Source organism: Balaenoptera physalus (assembly GCF_965194825.1).
Source record: "Balaenoptera physalus genome assembly, chromosome: 1".
In the NCBI taxonomy this organism is placed as follows: Eukaryota; Metazoa; Chordata; class Mammalia; order Artiodactyla; family Balaenopteridae; genus Balaenoptera; species Balaenoptera physalus.
In genome coordinates, this window is record NC_138882.1 from 50713181 (window position 1) to 50732650 (window position 19470).

The 19470-nt window shown below is 43.2% G+C and overlaps 1 long non-coding RNA gene and 1 pseudogene across 2 annotated transcripts in view; one reads left to right on the top strand and one right to left on the bottom strand.

Annotated features, from left to right (window-relative positions):
• The window catches only part of LOC309662844, a 42409-nt gene that overhangs the window by 19429 nt on the left and 3510 nt on the right, over nt 1-19470 (bottom strand). The gene's annotated exons all lie outside the window — the stretch shown is intronic.
• On the top strand, nt 1489-8870 carry LOC309662796 (guanylate kinase pseudogene; annotated as a pseudogene). The gene has a single exon. The product of its transcript is annotated as a guanylate kinase pseudogene (transcript).

Consider the following 19470-nt stretch of genomic DNA (forward strand, 5'->3'; position numbering starts at 1 on the left):
TGCACTGGGTCCCACAGATTAGTTAGCCAGCTCTGAGGTTGTGTCAGACACTGTGTTCCCTTGAATCCCCTTCCCTCGGCCTGAGGTGAGGAGGAAACCCCAATTCCCCGTTCCTCATGGGTGAGGGAAGATCACACCACCATCTCTGAGTCAATCCTCTACCAGCTTCTTTCCCTTCATTCTTTTATGGTAGAGAGTAGAGTAGAGATGGGTGATGGATAGGCCAGCAGCTCCTGTATAGGTGGTTTAGCACTTGGTTTTGGAATGTGTGGATGCTTGGCACTTATTTTTTTGTCCTTTGCATTTGGAACCTTGACACTGGCACTATAACGGCCTGGACTGCAAGGGAGCTTTAGCTCCCTGTAACCACAAGGGTGCCAAAAACATTCCCAGGAAGATAGATGGACCAGCAAGGAAAGGAGGGGAGATCCCTTCAGTCCTGGCTGGCTTCCTTCCCGGCTGAGAGAACACGTGATTTCCCGGTGATGGAGGTGGGTTTCTCCTGGCAGGGCGCCCCTGTACAGAGTGGTTCTTCATTCCAGAGAACAACCACAGCTGTGCCTTTTGCCCTTGAGCATTCTCAGACAGTTCATCATGGAGGAGCTGGGCAGTCTGTTGGAAAGGCCACCCAGAGTAGTATTGTTCCAGGCAGGTCATGGGCCAGGCTCAGAGCCCTGCTACAAAGTGCTGACAAGATGGTAACCCTGCTGGAGCTTGTGAATGGCCTAGCGGGTACCCTTCCTTTGACCAAACTTCATACATAAAATATGGCTTGCTTCAGAATCCCTCAGAGTTTTTAACCCAGGATACTCCCCTGTTCTATGTGGCAAAGAGACCGGGAAAGTCATATGCTCAGTCTCCTCTGGAAAATGGGCAATGAGGGTCATGAGAATTTCCAGTTGTAGCAGGAAAACTGGCAAGCAGGCTGGGTCTCCGTTGAGCCTCAGTCAGGGCAGGGTCAGTGTACAGCAAGAAGGGAAACTGGCCTTGATCCTGCAAAATACTATTTTCTCCGTATAGTCTGCTATTCCCCTGTCAAATTCATATATGTTGCCTGCAGGGCACTCACTTCCTTTGTAGAGCCAAGAGGTCAGTTGAAAGGACATCAAGGTTCTTTCATTCTGAGTCCTCCAGTGTCTTAAGGACAATGCATCAGACCCTTGGGCTAGAACTAAGTCAGGCCCTAGGAATGCTGGCCTTAGTCACCAGGACTGATACGCAGCCTGGCTCTTAAGAGATGGTCTTCATGGGCTAAAGCACTTCTGGAGAAAATGACACAAGGGTGCAGCAGGCGCCACTACAAGTGCTGGGTCCCCAGCTTCTGCTGGTCTCACAGTACGTAAAGTGCTGTTCCTTGCTTTGTTCACCTTCCCTTTCCCCTGAGTGACCATCCAAACGCTCACAAGTTCAAACCTCCTGCCCAACCTCCATACCCCTCACTGTGAGCAGAATCCTTGCTGCCTATGAATTTAACCACACCCATCCTTAATGTCAGCTACTCTCTCTTATCTCAGAGGCTGGCTGAAGTTTCCCTTCCTCTGTCAAGGCCTCCACCCATGTCCTTAACCCCCTCGTACTCACTCAGAAGACTTGCCTCCTCAGCTTCTCTCCTCTTTCCTACCTTTGCTCTCTGCTGCTCGTCCTTTCTCCTTTCCCAGTCTCTCCGAGAGTGAAACCAACTGACACTCCTTTCCTTGACTTTATCCTCCTCTATTTTGTGCCTTTCTCTCTCCTTCTGAACCAGTTCTGCTCCAATCGAGACAAGGTGGGAGGCTCAGGGAGGCCAGGAGTCAGGGTCTGGGTACCCAGATGGGGAGGGGCTGGAGTAGAGCCCCAGGACATGGAACAAAAAGGGAACTGAGGGCAGCATCAGGTGAAATAGGGTGAGAACAAAAGAGATGGTCAAACACTGTATCAATCCAAAATACATTGGGCAGAGAGGGGAAAAAAATGGATGGGAGTTAAAGGATCTATGACTAGAAATAGGAAGATAGAGCCAAAAGTTGCAGGAAATTGGAAGGGAGCCAGAGCAGAGAGATTTCTCAAGGTGCAGATACCTAGCCTGGCCTCCATTTATAGGGGACCTGTGGCCTTGCCCATGGGTGGAGAGGGAGCAATTAAGGGTGCCAAGCCTGGACAATTTTCCTCCTCTGTCAGTCTCCTTAAAAGGATAATCAATGAGCACTGCTCTACTTCTTTAGTCCACCTTCACTTTAAAACTCACTGCAATCTGAATTCTATCTCTACCTTCCCACCAAAACCCCTTGGGAAGCAATCACCAATGGTCTCTGCATTGGTTCTTCTCTGAAAAACTCCCTCATGAGTTTTTCCTCCTCCTCCTCCTCCCCTGCCCAGTACCAAGTTTGTTTTAGGCTCTTCTAACCACACTCAACAATCATTAGGCATTTTCTTCTACTCTTGTGGATTTTAAATAACCATTTTGCTGTTAACTTCCAAATCTAGATCTCTGGTCCTTCTTTCTCTCCTGGTCATCAGACACACATCTGAACTGTTTGGCTCTGTGATCCCCAAAATGTTACTTGTGTGTACATTGCTGGTCAGAAGTGTCATGTAGCAAATGGAAGAACGGAAAGGGCTGCAGGATAAGGAAAGAAAACATAATGAGTGCCTACAAACAAGCTGTCAGGTCAAGTTATTTCTAAAAGAACAGGGATTTTAAACTTCTCTCTGAGGTGTTTACACACTCCCCAAATTCCTGTATAGGATAACTAAATTAAAATATCCTTGAGTATATGCCTGACTTTACCTCTTTCCTAACTGGGGCACCAAGAGTAGACTTGGGTCATAGAACTTTCCCTTCTGGGGCACTATCATTAAGGGAACTTATACTGAAAGTGGGCTTCTCTGTCCAACTGGCAAATTCCTTCGATTCTGTTAGCTTTAATTCCTCTGAAAGAGAATCTCATTGGCACAGCTAATCTTTGCATCCCAGGCCCTCCTTGGGAGGGAGTTCCTGCTTTTGCCTGGGAAGTCAGCAAAGGCCTCACAACGGCTGTGACATTTGAGATAGCCTTAAAGGATGATAGGTGCTGGGGGTAATTGTGTGTGTGCGTGTGTGAGTGTGGCAATTTCAGAATTTTTCAGCAGTATTCTAAATCTAGAGCCTTCATTCAACTATTGTTTACTTTTTTCTTTTTCTAAATCATAAGAGTCACTTTTATTCTTTAAAAAACTCCACATCTGAAGGAACTAGAATGAGTCTCTCTCCCTCATTTTGGTAGGGACACTTAACAAAGTCTAGAATAATATTCTCCCATTCATTCATTCATTCATTCACTCAGTAGTCAGTGCCTGCTATAGGCTAGAGCATTTTTTACAGGTTATAAAATGCAGTTTACAGATTATTTTGTTTAAGCCTTATAACCACCCTACCTAGTAGTTATTGTTACAAAATACATTTAATTCAGAAAACTGAGGCTCTAGGCAGTTAAGTAACTTATTCAAGATCAAATTATAAGTATAGTGGGGGAGGGGAGACTTGAATCCAGGTTGAATCTCCAAAAACTATGTACTTTCCACTACACCACACTGGGATGGCTCACCAAATGGTGTGTTAGATCTGATATAATTGAACTATGTATCAGTAACTTGCCATCAGTCACTACCAGCTAACATCTGACATATGCTAGCTGAACATTTTCCTAAACTGAGAGTTCAAATTATATAACCAAAATGAGTACTCTTCTAAAATAATTCTACAAGTCTGAAAAAGTTTTCTAAGCAGATTAAGAAATAAATTTACTTATTTTTAAAACAAGTATATATATATTTTTTTATTTATTTAATTTTGGCTGTGTTGGGTCTTCGTTTCTGTGCGAGGGCTTTCTCCAGTTGCGGCAAGTGGGGGCCACTCTTCATCGCGGTGCACGGGCCTCTCACTATCGCGGCCTCTCTTGTTGCGGAGCACAGGCTCCAGACGCGCAGGCTCAGTAATTGTGGCTCACGGGCCTAGTTGCTCCGCGGCATGTGGGATCCTCCCAGACCAGGGCTCGAACCCGTGTCCCCTGCATTAGCAGGCAGACTCCCAACCACTGCGCCACCAGGGAAGCCCCAAAACAAGTATATTTTTAATGAGTAATAGAAAATTCTGTCTCTCTAGCATTTGTCCTCTTCTTCTGTCCTTAGAAGCATATATATAATGTTTATTAATATATAATAATGCTGCCTTCCACATTATGAACTGGTCATTCCTGCTTATGTTTGCTTTTGGTTAACTCAGCCCCTTTGATTGTAGGGCTAAGAAATCAGTTCAATCCTCGTGAGTAACTTTGTTTTTGCATCCCCTTTCTCTTTTGGATTGGAAAAGTAACAGATGCTTATTGTATAAAAGGCAAATCATACAGATGTCTTAGGAAGAAAAAGCCCTGGCAATCCCACCCCCAGACATAGCAGCTATTAATAATGTGGTACAGAGTCTTTCAAATTTCCTCATTCATATACCAACACATACTATATTTATACATATTTTTCCATAAATGAGATCTGCCATACATACTGTTTGGCAATTATTGTTTGTTTTTGACAAACAAACAGCTATCATTCTTTGTCAGTATCTATAGATTGATCTCAGCTTTCAGATAGCTTTTGACAAAGGAAAACATCCGTTTCACAGAAACAGAATGAATTTCAAATGTTTTGCCAATGCCTGCCTTAATCAAAACAAAGCCTGGGTGAGAAAGTGGGGCTACTGCTATATACTGAAAAAAATCAGCGTAGCTTAATAGTTGTTCCTATTACACAGTATGTTTTGTAACATTCAGCCTTAAAAAAAAATTAGGCCATTACATCCACTTTTCGAATTAGCAGCCAATGGACCAGAGGTGAAATGAGGAACGTTTTGGAAAATACCCTCTCGTGGGGTTGCCTTCAGGTAGTGGGTTGTAAGGCTCTGAGGCATTTCAACAGCTTGCCACTAGCTAGAAACACACTTCCCAACACCTCAGCACTGATCTGTTAATGACTCTCATTTAGTAAGAAACACAAGACAGATGAGTCAGTGTGCTGGGCAATTAACCCGTCAAGGGCTTTCTTCCTGAGCCTGGGATAACAGGCAGAAAAAGAATGTAATCCTTAATGACTAACAAAGGGCACTGCTGGAGGGATGGGAACACACACGTACAAGGCATGTGATGGGCTCTTTTTCCATCTGGAACTACCTGCCACTCATCTCCTGAACTTACACAGATTTTTGCCATAGATTGATCTTGCCTGGGAATAAGATAAGCTTTTTCCCAGCTGTCTTGGAAATGGGAACTGACATATGTGATAGACTACACTCACAGAAGGCCGTATGTCTAACATTCCAGGTCTTGGACTGTCCATAAAGAAGCAAAGAAGTAGCCTAACGCCTGCCAGCATTTTATAGGACACAAAAGAGAATATATGTTCTCACGCTGAGCCATAAATATCAACATTAGTCCAGGGATTACCTGAAATTTAGCCTGCTGGAACCCAAGTCATAGGCGTCAGAAAACTGAATATGCTATGTTCTTTTTCATGTTTTTACATAGCTTTGGGGCTTATCAGGGAATCCTGAGGCTGGACTTACAGGAAGCAAATGTTTTGTAATAATGTTTTATTAGTATTTTTCAAAACACTTTTTTTTTCCTTCCCTCCATATTATTTCTTTATTCCCTGAGATATTTTGTTTTGATTCCTGGTTTGGGAATCTTCATTTTTCAAATGAAAAGTTTAATAGTGCAAAATATTTAGAAGCTAATTCTTCTTCCTTTCCCCTAAATCTTTGGTCTGCTGTCATTAAGACAAGATCTGACAAGCAGTTTGCTGGAAGTTTTGTACACTCTCTCAGTGTAAAACTGTGGGAGTAATAAAGTAAGTTTGGGAGGGTTAAAAGGAGGACAATGGAAACTTCTTAAGCTGTTTGTGAAACTGTCTTAAGTTTTCAGCAATTATTCTCATTAATAACGTTTATGTTAATAATTATTAGTATCCCCTTTCTCTTTCAAAAGTGTTCTGGCTTGGACACTAAATTACATGATCACTATTAATCATATAAGACAGTATTCTGCCAGCACAATGGAAGTAGGATCATGTAACAACTGTACACTGAACAGTACAATAATTGTATATTAAACAATGGCAGTTTTCTGTCAAAATTTAAAGCGCACATATCCTTCATCCTAGAAATTTCCCTTCTTTGAATCTATTCCATAGAAATTCTCATGTTATGAGATTATATATATACAGATCATGCACACACACATACACATACACAAGAATGCTTAGTGAAAACTGGAAAAGATGTAAATGTTTATCAGTAGTCTAGTTAAACACAATGGAGTCCTATGTAATTATTATAAAATAAGGTGGTAGATCTATATGTGTTGATGAGATGATGAAATATTCAAGACCTATTTTTAAATAAAAAAAGCAAGTTGTGGAAATGTATATATGGCAGTGCTTGCTATGGCTGGCTCTGAGTAGGTTCAGATGAGGTTCTCTCATAATCTCCTCCAGCTCCCACCCACACCCCCCAAAACCAGGCCAAATCAACATCAGCCTAAACACTAACTGCCTACTATGCAAATGAAGCTTCTCTCCTAGCCTTTCCATTTAACCAGATTGCGCCCCCTCCCCCCAAACACACACAGACACATCCTCTCCAATATACTGTGTTGGCCAGAAAGTGCCTTCGCTTTTTAAGTAAAGATAGAAGACACATTTTTCATTTTCACCAAGAAGTTTATTGAACAACATATTCACCTTTTTGTTCCCCTACCTTCTGCCATTTTTCAGGCAATTTCATAATTCCATCTTCCCAAAACTTTTAATCTTTTTGAGCAAAGAACTGTTCCAGGTGACTTTTACAGTCTTCCAGGGAATTGAAAATTTTTCCATTAAGAGAATTTTGCAAACACCGAAATAAATGGAAATCCAAAGGTGCAATGTCTGGTGAATATGGCGGATGAATCAGAACTTCCCAGCCAAGCTGTAACAGTTTTTGCCTACTCATCAAAGAAACATGCGGCCTTGCATTATCCTGATGGAAGATTATGCATTTTCTTTGACTAATTCTGGAGGCTTTTCGTCGAGTGCTGCTTTCAGTTGGTCTAATTGGGAGCAGGACTTGTTGGAATTAATCGTTTCATTTTCCAGAAGGAGCTCATAATAGAGGACTCCCTTCCAGTCCCACCATATACACAACATCACCTTCTTTGGAAGACGACCAGCCTTTGGTGTGGTTGGTTGGGGGTTCATTTCGCTTGCCCCACGATCTCTTCTCTTCCACATTATTGTACAGTTTCCATTTGTCATCGCCCTTCACAATTTGTTTTAAAAACGGAACGTTTTTGTTACGTTTAAGGAGAGAACTGCATGAGGAAATATGGTCAAGAAGGTTTTTTTCTCTTAACTTATGTGGAACTCAAACATCAAAGCGATGAACATAACCAACCTGGTGCAAATGATTTTCAACACTTGAGTTGGATGTTTTGAGTATGTCGGCTATCTCCTGCGTGGTATAATGTTGATCATTCTCAATTAATGTCTCGATTTGATCGCTATCAACTTCAGCTGGTCTACCTGACCGTGGAGCATCGTCCAGCGAGAAATCTCCATCATGAAACTTCACAAACCACTTTGACATGTCCGATCAGTCACAGCACCTTCTCCATACACTGCACAAATCTTTTTTTACCTTTCAGTTGCGTTTTTACCTGTCTTGAAATAATAAAGCATAATATGCCGAAAATGTTTTTTCTTCCATCTTCAATATTAAAATGGCTACACAAAAATCCAACAATTTTGATGTCTTTTTTTAAATGCACGCTGATATGACAGCTTTCACATCTAACAAAATTGTTTTAAATTAAGTTAAAGACAACTAAGTGCTGCTAGAACTATCTTACTGAAAAAACCAAACTAACCTTTTGGCCAACCCAAAAGAAATTCTGGAGAGGCCATAATCTGCAATACAATCTTCTTGTTCTAATATGTATATTGGAAAGAGATTTGCAAAGCTTTTGACGGTGATTACTTCTGGGGAGTAACTGTTATTCCCTTCCATACTTTTATTTTAACTCATAAGCATATATTTTATGTTTATAATTTTAAAAATTAGTTTAAAAGGAATACATGAGTAGTTTGCCATATAAAATTGTATATTTTAGGTGCATCTAGAGCATCTGGAAACTCTTAGAGAAAATGAGTAGAGAGCCAGACCTCTGGCATTTTTCCTGTAAATATACTTTGGAGTGGATGTGGCATATTCTATACTTATCTCCCAATTATCAGGCTAACTGAGGAAATAAAGTTGAAATGTAGCTTTTCGTTTCCAACTTTTTCATAATCATTTAAACTGGATCAGCTAAACAGATGCATTAGTTGCTTGCTCTGAATCTCTTTGGAAGTAGATTATGAAACATAACTACTGAAAAAAGAGTTAAACAAGAAACAAAAGAAAAATAAGCTGATATAAAAATCTAGGGTTGGAACTGTGTCTTTCGTTGGAATTTCATGGAGCACATCGAGGTCTCAGGGAATCTGTATGGGACCAGCAAAGCGGCCGTGCCGGCGGTGCAAGCCGTGAACCACATCTGTTGACGTGGTCCTGCAGGGCGTGCGCAACATCGGGAAGACTGACCTGCGGCCCACCTGCATCTTCCTGCGGTCGCCCTCGCTGGACCGCTTGGAGCAGCGGAACACAGACACAGAGCAGAGCCTGGCCGCCGCCCGGGCCGACCTGAAACCTGGAGAGCAGCAAGGAGCCCGGCCTGTTTGACCTGATCATGGGCAACGACAGGCTGGACAAGGCCTACTGGGCCCTGAAGGAGGCGCTCTCCGACGAAATGAAGAAGGCTCAAGGAACTGGCCCCTCCTGAGGAGGTCTGCCAGCTGTGTCCCCCCCGGGGCCTGGGGCCTGGCACCCCTTCGGGCCAGGGTGGCTCTGCTCACCTCGGCTAGCGCCCTGGGGTGCGGGTGCTGCCCAGCCCCCTCGCTACCCCGCCGTGGTTGTTGAAGGACCTTACCACCCCGCAACCGCCCACCCTTCTCCCCTCACTCCCTTCTCCTCACTTCCTTTCCCCCCTCGACTCCCTTCCTGCCCCAGCTTCCCTCGTATCCACGGGATCCCCACTCCCAGCTCTGTCTCCTTCCTGGCGTGAGGACTTACGCACCTCTGCTCTCATCTCTGTTCTCCTATACTCTCTTATAGGGCTTAATTTATTTTATTTCTGTTTGTTTCATCATTTGCGCCAATCCCCGCTGCCACCTTCTAGCTGGATTGTAGCTTCCTTCAGAGCAGGGACTGCTCCATATTCAGATTTGAAGCAAAGGTGCCCGGCACAACACTTGGCACATAGTAGGTACTTATAAATCTTTGTTTAATAAATGAAACCTTGGCATAAAAACAGAACAACATAAAATCCTCACCTCTAACTCTACAGAAAACCCTCGCAACCATTTAAAGTTCCCCCAGGGAAGGGATACTCTTGGGCAGGTACAGCCTTGTTTTGAGTTGGCTCAGTGGCTGAAGTTCAGAAGTTTCTTTGCATTGTTTCCCCTGTTGGGTATTGGATTGAAGTGCTTTTTGTAACTGCCACATTTTGCAGTTTCCCTAACCTTTCTTCTGGGAAATTAGAGTTAGAGCTTTGGAACTAATGGGGTGAAACAACACGCATTCTGCATACACCTATTGTTACTGGTGGCTTAACTGTGCACAACACTCTGGATGAGCTGGCTCAGGAGACACAGTGACTCATGTCATTTTCCCTGAAACCAGGGGTGACCTGGAGCACTTCAGGCCAGGAGGAAGTTAGTTTCTCACCCTCTAGCTCTGTAGCTCCGACTGTGGACGAGTCTGGGCACCATCTCGGCATCCATCAACATGACTGAATTAGTTGCTGCTCTATCTGATAGTAATGGGGATGGCGCCTGGCTACAGGAAAACTTCCTTGCTTGGCTAAGAGAGGTTGTGACCTGCCTGCCCACGGATTTAATGGGAACATGAAAATCTGCATTTGACTAAAGCTTTAGTATCCCCAGTTAGAGACATGGTAACATTAACTAGGCAACCTCTTTTAGAACCCGTGAGTATGAAGCTATTAGCTATTCAAATTTCGTGAATTAGCTTAATAGTTATTGACTGTTTCTGACATCTAACTGAGAGCTACTTGGAAAGTAGGCACTTGGATGGAGGGTAGGGAATGGGAGAATGCAGAAGATGCCAAAGAGAGGAGGATTTGGGGGCACAAACATGGTTACTAAAGACCACAGACCTGGCACTGTAGAGAGGATTAGGGGAGACCCAGAGGCTGTCCTGAGCACTTGGAGAAAGGGATGAGTGTCAGAGAAAGGTGCAGAAAAGATTTCTGAAAGGGAGAATCAGAAGGTCCCTAAACTTTGTGTGTACAGTAGTTTGTTTTTGTATTTGTGATCTCCTAGTCTAATAAGATGAAGACTAGCAGGCTGATCTGAGATGGAACTTGCAGGAGACACTAGCACTGATAAGGATGGGCAAAGTGGATGAAATTCTGAGGGCCTACTGATTTTTTAAAACATATTTATTTATTATTTGGTTGCACTGGCTCCTTAGTTGCAGCATGCTGGCTCCTTAGTTGTAGCATGCATGTGGGATCTAGTTCCCAGACCAGGGATTGAACCCAGGCCCCCTGCATTGGGAGCGCAGAGTCTTAACCACTGCACCACCAGAGAAGTCCCCGGCCTACTGATTTTTAACATAAAAGTTTGTTTTGTTTCGTTTTTTAATTTTCAGAAGTAATATGTATGCAGGAAACTTGGAAAACATAAAAAGCACAAAGGACCCAACAGACAAACAAACCAACAAAAGCAGAAGTAATTCCATCTCCAGAGATACTAACCTTTACCATTTCGGCATTTATGCTTCCAGTCTTTGTCTAAGCCCATATTCACACATGTGTGTATCTTTTTTAGAATGTAAACTATTCCTACTCACATACTGTTCTACAGTCTGGACCTAGTATATCCTGAAACGTGTTAGTGAGGTGGCTGGGAGTGATTTTTCTCTGTCTTTCTATAGTTCTGTACACTCACCTCACTGCCCTGTTGCAGGAAGCTTGGTCCCTCAGAGACTGATTGCTGTAGACTGACCCTGCTCACCCAGGGCCTCTTTGTTCACTGACAGGGTACCAAGGCTCAGCTGAAAAAGATGACAAGACTCTGCTAATTCGTACATTACTTTGCATATATTTTCTTAAGATGCTTTTAAGTAGCACGGAAGATGAAACAAAATAGATTGATTAATGTAATCTGTAGGCTAACATTCAGGGTCCCCCGTTTGTGGAACTAAACCATGTAATCACAGCCTGGGGTAAGAAAGCTGATTATACGCACAGAGAAAAAAGCTGAGACGTGCCCAAGGAGACATACCTTCACAGTACATACAAGGGTACCTGCCCTATACCTTCTTTTCCTGTCTCTTAACGCTTTATACTCTTGACACTGGCCAGTGGGGCTGAACTGTTGAGGCTGAGTACTTCCCCGTTGGGCCCTGCCTCTCCTTCCTACTACCACTGCTTCCTTACTTTAGCCCTATCTCTCATGTGGATTACTGCAAAAGCCCTATACCTTGTCTTCCTGCTCCCAGTCTGGCCCCTATCTGCTCCATCCTCACCATTTGCAGTTAAAGGAACTTTCTGACATGAATATCTCTGTCTGTTCCTGTTACCTATCACCATGTAATAACAAGCCACCCCAAAGCTTAATGGCCTAAAACAACCACAATTTTATTATGCTCACAGATTCCGTGGGTCAGGAGTTCAAACAGGGCATGCAGGGTTGGTTTTTCTCTGCCCTGTGATTGTAGAGCCGGTTTGACTTGAGTAACTGGGATGGGAACAGCTGGAGTTGGAAGATGTACTCCTAAGGTGCTTTCTTTACTTGCATGTCTGACACCTAGGCTGCAAAGGAGAAGGACAGGTTCAGGTGGCACTGTTGACCAGGGGACCTATGTGTGACCTCCTCAACATCATGGCCTCAGACGGTCAGACTTCTTCTGTGGTGGCTCAGTGCTTCAAGTGCTACTGTCTCCCGGGAGCAAGGTGGAAGCTCCATGGTCTTTAGGGACCTAACCTCAGAAGTCATGTAGCTTCATCTCCACTGTATTCCATTGGTCAAAACAGTCAGAAGCCTGCCTCAATTCAAGGGAAGAGAATATAAATTCTACCTCTAGATGGGAACAATGCCCAAAATTTTGCAGCTATGTTTTAAAATCATCTATATCTATCTATCTATCTATCTATCTATCTACCTATCTATCTATCTCTCTATCTATCATCTATCTACCTAGTTTTTAGATTTGTATAAGCACAAAAGACAATTTTAAAAGGTACACACCAAACTGGTAAAGATGGGAGGAGGGAAGGAGACTTTCACTCTTTATTCTCTACACTTCCAAAGGAGGGGAAAAAATTAGTGGAATTATAGGTGAGTTTTAGTTTGTACAGAAAATTACTTCCCCTATTACCTCAAGCTTGCAAAGACTAAGAATACCATGGTAGGTCCTAAGTTGGTACATTCTAAAAGGAAGTGCTAAATCGCCTAGCTAAGCAGGGCATACAAACACATTGTGAAATGCCTCTGCAAGTATCAGCCCATTACCCACCTTCAGGCTATGGCAGAGAAGCTAGAAGCATCTTTTGGGAGGTTTAAGAGGCCAGAGCAAGGGCTTCTTTATAGAGAGTGGTCCTGTTGCTGTGTTCCACAACTCATCCCATCCCTACTCTGCCACAGGAAACATCCTCTCACCTTAAACAAAGTGAGGGAGCTTCACAAGAATCATTTGAGGATCTTGACCTGTGTCTCTGGGAGTTCGAGGGACACAGGGACTGGTGACTGACTTTCACCAGAAGAAGCCTAAAGGTGAAATGTTGCCTGGAGGAGACTGCCTTGCAACAAAATGAAGAGAGATGACTCATTGGCAGGAAGCTGCCCTTTCACTGTTGGGTGGGCCATTGGAATGGAGGTGACCCATTCACAGGCCACCCATGACTGGCGTGAGGGATCCCAGATTCTTAGATTGGAAGGATTATAATACTTCATATTTATGAAATGTTTAAAGGTTTGCAGATGTTCTGGAATTTAAAAAAACATATCATCTGAATTTCACAAAAATCTATAAAGGAAGAGTTACATCATTTTAAAGATTTTATAGATAAAGAAAGTGAGAAGCAGCAACGTTAGGTGATGTGTCTGAGGTTACAGAGTTAGTTAGTACCAGATCCAGGACTCTGCTAACTCGAAATTGAGTGTTCCATCCTGTAGTGCACACCATGGCTTTCTCTATCTTGGTTAGTACACGGCCCTGGGTCAGTATGATAAGGCCATTAATGACAGACGTTATAGCCTCTTGTGGTTGAGAGTTCAGAACAAAATCAACAATGACCATACCTCTTGGATGACTGTTTCAAAAACCTTCCTGGAAGCAGCCAGGCCCATCTGAAGTGTCTAAGAAAGTGAAGACTATAACAAGAATTCACTTAGCATGTTGGTTTTCTTGAAGCCAACAGAGTTTTTGGTTCAAATCATTCTGGTGATGAAATTAGAAGCCTGTCCTATATCTTTAATAAATAGCCACACTCCCTTCCTTTTCCTCCGCAGCAGAACTTGGCAAATGGCATGTTGGAAAGAGAGTTATGCCTCCTTAGAGGGCTTCTAGCCTGTCCCCTGGGATAAATTTGCAGGACAAGTTCGGGGTGATTTTCATTGTGGAAAATTTGACATTAATTCATTTACATTAGTTATGCATCTTTGTTTTTATTTATTTAAAGAGCACACACATTTCTTCTGAATAAAGGGAACAACAAATATAACTTGTTAAATATAGCAGACAGGATTCAAATCTCTGCTCTGCCAGTTACTAGCAGTGACCTTGGGCAAGTTACTGAAACCCTCTGAGCCTCCGTTTCCTCATCTATTAAACTGGAATAGTAACACGAGGGTTTGAAAGTTCCTTGGTGCCTACTGACTATCTATTCCCCCAGTTTCCGTTTGGAGATCCTTCGCCCCTACCCTCTAACCCTTTGGTCTGGTTGGGGGCTCCACCACCTCACTCCAGCAATGCAGAACATGACTGGGGAGAGACTCTTCGAGGTCCCTGGCCATGAGACCAGTTCGGGATGAGCACATGACCCCACCTAATTGGAGTGCACTGAGCTCTCAGGAGGAAGCTCTTTATTTTCTGCCAAGAAGTGAGACACTGGAAAACTGTCTGGCTGAAACAGCTTCAGCCACCTGCCCCCACATGGAACCTGAGAACAAAGCCAACACACAAAGGCAGGTGGAGCCAGTCCAGGAGATGGAGGGAGGAGACAAGGTTCTGATAACATTGTTTGAGTCCAGTCATGCCTGAGGCCAGCCCTGTACCTGGACTTCTCTGCCTCATGAGCCAATCAATGCCCTTTGATTTATATCTGTTTGTTCAGATAAATCAAGAGGATCCTCAGTGATATTCTCCCTAAATTTGAGAAGAAAATAATGTCTTGTAAAGTGCTTGGCAAAATACCTGGTACACAGTAAGCACTCAATAAAGGTTAGCTTGATTGTGCTTCCTTTGGTGTTTAGTTCAGAAAAGAGGAGACTTCAAACTTATTTCGAATACCGAGCACATTTTGCCAGGCATGGTAAAGAGCCAGTATTATTGAGAGGTTGAATCCCATGAGGTGTGGTATCAGAGATACCAAGAAGGCTCTCCTATCCTCCAAAACACTTCTCTTTCCTTGGCACTGATAGATGTCAAAAATAGCCATGAATCCCTTTGTTTTAAGATCTTTTGAGAGAAGTTTCTCATTTAGCCATAGCAGCTGTGGGAATGAGTCCATTAGCTCCATTCCTGAGGGCAGATTTTGATAGTGACCCACAGAGATAGTGGAGGCCACTGGGTGTCCTGAGGGAGCCACACCCAAAGGAGACTGCAGCACTGAATGTCCAACTGTCTTCCTGCATCGTTTTGCATGGGCTATCCTTGCTGGGCACCCTCAAGAAGCTCCAACCTGAGATTTTACAAGGCATGGACTTTTTCTGCACTTTAAGCTGGATATTTGGCTAAAATGTCCAGACAAACCTTTATTAACCAGCAAGCACCGCACCTAACCCAGTCCTCTTCTTCTGCCCAGGCAGCCACCAGATCCTAGCCCTCAGCTGCAGATGTTCCAAGGGAACCAAGGACCATAAGGACAGTGGCAGCCAAAAATAGCAGAAGCAGCCCAAGGTGGTGAGACCGAGGAACGGCTGCAGTGACAAGAGAATCAGAACTTGCTCCTGTCAGGTATGAGTGAGGCAGGTAGCTCGGTCATCTGTGACTCTTGCCTGCAGAGGAGATGGCTGGATGTAAAGAATGGAGATCCCACCCGGACTGAGTATGGAGAATATAGTTTAAAGCGCTTTTACAAAAAGGACAGAGCAGACCCTGATAAGGACCCGTGTCATATTTCAAAGAAATTAGGCAGAAACATCTGGAATCAACAGTCTAAACAATCAGGTGTCCTATTTGACCCTCAAGGCTTCAACTAACTTCCTTCCTTCCTTCCTTTCTTCCTTCCTTCCTCCCTTCCTTCCTCCCTCCCTCCCTTCCTGCTTTCCTCCCTCCCTCCCTTCATTTCTTTCCTCTTTCCTTCCTTTCCTTCTTTCTTTCACTCTTTAACTTAGAGCCCTAGTTTTCTTCCTTTTAAACCTATATACCCCACAAAAGTCTCATTCTGTTGATTTGAGTAGTTTCCCTCCTCAAAGTCCCGTTCCGTGGCTACATAGATATTTCCTTCTTCTGTTTATTCACGAGCTAATACCTGGCAGGCAGCACAATGCCAAAGTTTTGCACCGTCTACTTTGCTAGAACGACTCTAAGCCACTGTCAGCCAGGTCAGAGCACAGGGCTCCAGAGAAGGTGAAATACCACTTCCTGAGCCTGGTGACTTGTGGAAATAGACCATTCACAAGAATTGAGAGAGATTAATTGAAAAGGAAATAAGCTCTTACACATTAATGTTATTTAAGGCGAAGTACCTGTACACCTGAAATTATTTTGAATTTGCTTCCCACATTTTAGGATAAATTGTACTCTAACATTTTATCATTTTCTACTTCATATTCACTCATCTTTTTGACCTCAATCTCACTGGTGCATTTGAATAATTTTTCTGTACACACACCCCAGCTAGTATTAGCCCCAGTACAGATAAGCATTTCCAAGTGTCCCTATCTCTACATAACATGCATTAGATAACTTGACAGCAAAAAAAAAGGTATGTAAAATAAGCAGGAATGAAAGAGAATTCTTTATTATAGGTACCATTGGATAGAATATCATGAGACTAAACACCAAATTAGGGTATTTCAGCTTTCCCCAGAATTGTATTTCATATCAGCAACTTGATCTCATCATTTAGAAACATTTTTATATACTAAGGAATCCATTAACTGGCTTGTATTGGTCAGAATTGTCTAGAGAAACAATGTGTGTATATATATGTATATATACACACATATACACAGGGTGAGGGGAGATTATTATAAGGTATTGGCTCATGAGATTATGGAGGTTTGGAACTGTCATGGTCTGCTGGCTGCAAGATGGAGACCCAGGAAACCTGGTGGCTCGTGTGTAGTTCCAGTTCAAGTCTGAAGGCCTGAGAACCAGGGAAGTTGGTGATGTAAGTTCCAGTCCAAAGTGCAGGAGAAGACCAATGTGCCAGCTCAAGTAGTCAGGCCAAGAGTGAATTCTTCTTTCCTCTGTGTTTTTGTTCTATTCAGATGCTCAACAGACTGGTTGAGGCCCACCTACACTGGGGAGGGCAATCTGCTTTACTCAGCCTACTGATTCAAATGCTAATCTCATCCAGAAACAGCCTCACAGACATACCCAGAAACAACGTTTAACCAAATATCTGGGAACCCCGTGTCCTGATCAAGTTAACACATAAAATTAACCATCGTATGGTTCTATGATGAAAGTAATTATTTTAATTGACAAGTAAGCAGTGGTAGCAATCTGATTTGAATAATTTGAATGATGCAAAAATTCTTAACAAATATTTATTGAGCACCTACAATGTACCAGGCACTCTCTGGACCAGGAAAGGTCAAGGGTCACTGTCCCTACTTTGAAGTATCAGGAAAGGTTTTACAAAGGTGGTAACACTTCAGTTGAGTTTTCCAAGAAGAATGAGAATCCATAAGATTACCAAGAGGAGAGGATAATGCAGGCAGGGGGAACAGCATGTGCAAAGTCATGGAGGACTATTCTGGGAAGTGTGAGTGGTTCCACATGATTAGAGTTACGAAGGCTATTATGAAGGAGAGTGGTAGAAGATGAAGCTTAAGGGGTAGGTAGAGGCTAGCACACCAGGGCCTTATAGGTTAGGGCACACACTGTAGGCTGCCATTCCATGAACCACTTCTTCTTGTTAACAAAACTTTGATTTCGTTCAGGTGGTAAGGTATCCAGGGCCAAGATATAAATCACAATTGGTCAAGCCAATCATAGCAATCCCCTTTACCCTGAGGATAATGCTTGGTCTAGGATTGGGTATGGCACTTAGTTATGGCCAGAGAAATAGAAGTCTGGTAGAGGGCACAGAAAAAAGAGTTTCACCTCTGATTTAAAAAAAAAAAAAAGAACTCTGTACAAGAAGGAGTTCCCTTTTTCCCCCTTCCCTTCTTTAGTGATTTGAATGTTGTCATAGGAGGATGTGACATCTAGAGTTGCAATAGCCATCTTGTGACCATAATGGGAAGCCTGAGGATGATAGCCACACACCGCAGATGGAAGAGAAAGGACAGAAAACAGTAGGGTCTTCAACAACATCACAGAGTCAACAAACCAATTGTAAGACTGCCTGCCTTAGGACTTTTAGCTTAGGAAACAGTAAGGATCTTCTGGTTAAAGCCACTGTTAATCGTGCTTGCTGTCAAATTTGTCATAACTGCTGTTATGGTAAGGGTGACATTTTGGATGTATGACTAAGGAGTTTGGCCCTTATCATGAAAAGAAATGGGAGCTATGGAGAGGTTTAGACAGAAGAATGCGTTGTCAGATTTGTGCTTGAAAACCATTACTCTGGGTGCTGTGCACAGGATGGGCTGAAAATGGAAGAAACCGAGGCAGAGAGACCAGTTATGAAGCTACTGTAACTGCCCAAGAGATTAGGTAGAACCTGAGCAAAAGAAGTGACAATAATAACTGGGGGATGAGGATAAATCAGAGATGTTTTTAAGTCAAAATAACACACCTTAGTGACTAAGTGGATGAGAGAGGTGGGGAAGATAGGAGAATCAAGGATAGCTCAGAATTTCTGACTTGGTTGACTTGAGATACAGGAGATCTGACTCTCATTCTGGTTCTGCCGCAAGCTAGTCGAATGATCCTAGGCTAGTTTTCTCGTTTTGGGAAGGTCAGATTAAAAATATGACAGCAGATTGATCTCATCCCTCTTGACAGCTCCAACTCCCAGGAGCACTTTTGCTGAAAGGACTAGAAGGGGCCAGGAGAACCACCTTGGGGAAGGAAGAACCCCTCTTTCTCTAGTGGATCCTCAGATTGATTTGTGCAGAGCTGGGTGGTGGGTGACTTTGAGTCTTTGTCTGCCTTTTTGGCTTAGGCTGACAGCAGTGTGAGAAGTAGGGCAGGGGGTTCCTTGATGCCTGGATGATGCCCAAGCATGTAAATTAAAACCAGCAAAACATCATTTCCCACATACCCTCAAGACTTCTCCTTTATTAAAGTCTTCATACAAAGCCTTGTCCACATCCCCTAGGATTCACTTCGGGGCATGGAGTTCTTTCCTTCTGCAGTTTCTTTACCATCTGGATCTGCCAGCTTCAAAGAGTAGCCATTTGCGTTCAGGCAAACCAGTTATTCCTTTTTACATGAGGGCAAGAAACAATGGAACAGGTAAAATGATGTCTTTACCCTGGGAAGCTGAGGGGAATGATGCAAACCAGGCACAAAGCCCAGAAACTGTTGCCAGGATACATCGCTGTTGGGTGGCAAAGGTCACAGAACCATGGAAAGGGTTTCACAAATGACTAATTCCCTTTAATTTATTTCTCTTTATAAAAAGATTGCCTCGGGCTCACCAAGACTTACTACAGTTCAAATTTTAATCTCTCTCACTCCTATACCACTTTTTATATCAGTTTTACACATTATCTCGTTTGATGGGGAGGAAGAATTGAGGAATGCAAAGGTCCAGACCCTTCCCTATATTCAGGGCAATTCTGAAGAGCCATCCCATCTCCAGAACTCCCCCTGGGATCAGCTGAGGCCCCTGAGGCAACTGCATCATAATTCAACAGCTCCCTTTGCCAATCCTGTTTCACTCCCACTCTTAGAGGTGTTGTTCCTGGTGGCACTCCCCAGTAAAATTCCTGCATGTGTCAAAGAAAAACCAGAGCTGGACAGTAGTTAAAGTGGTAAAAAAAACACATTTTATTCAGGAACTATTGCAATAGGAGAGA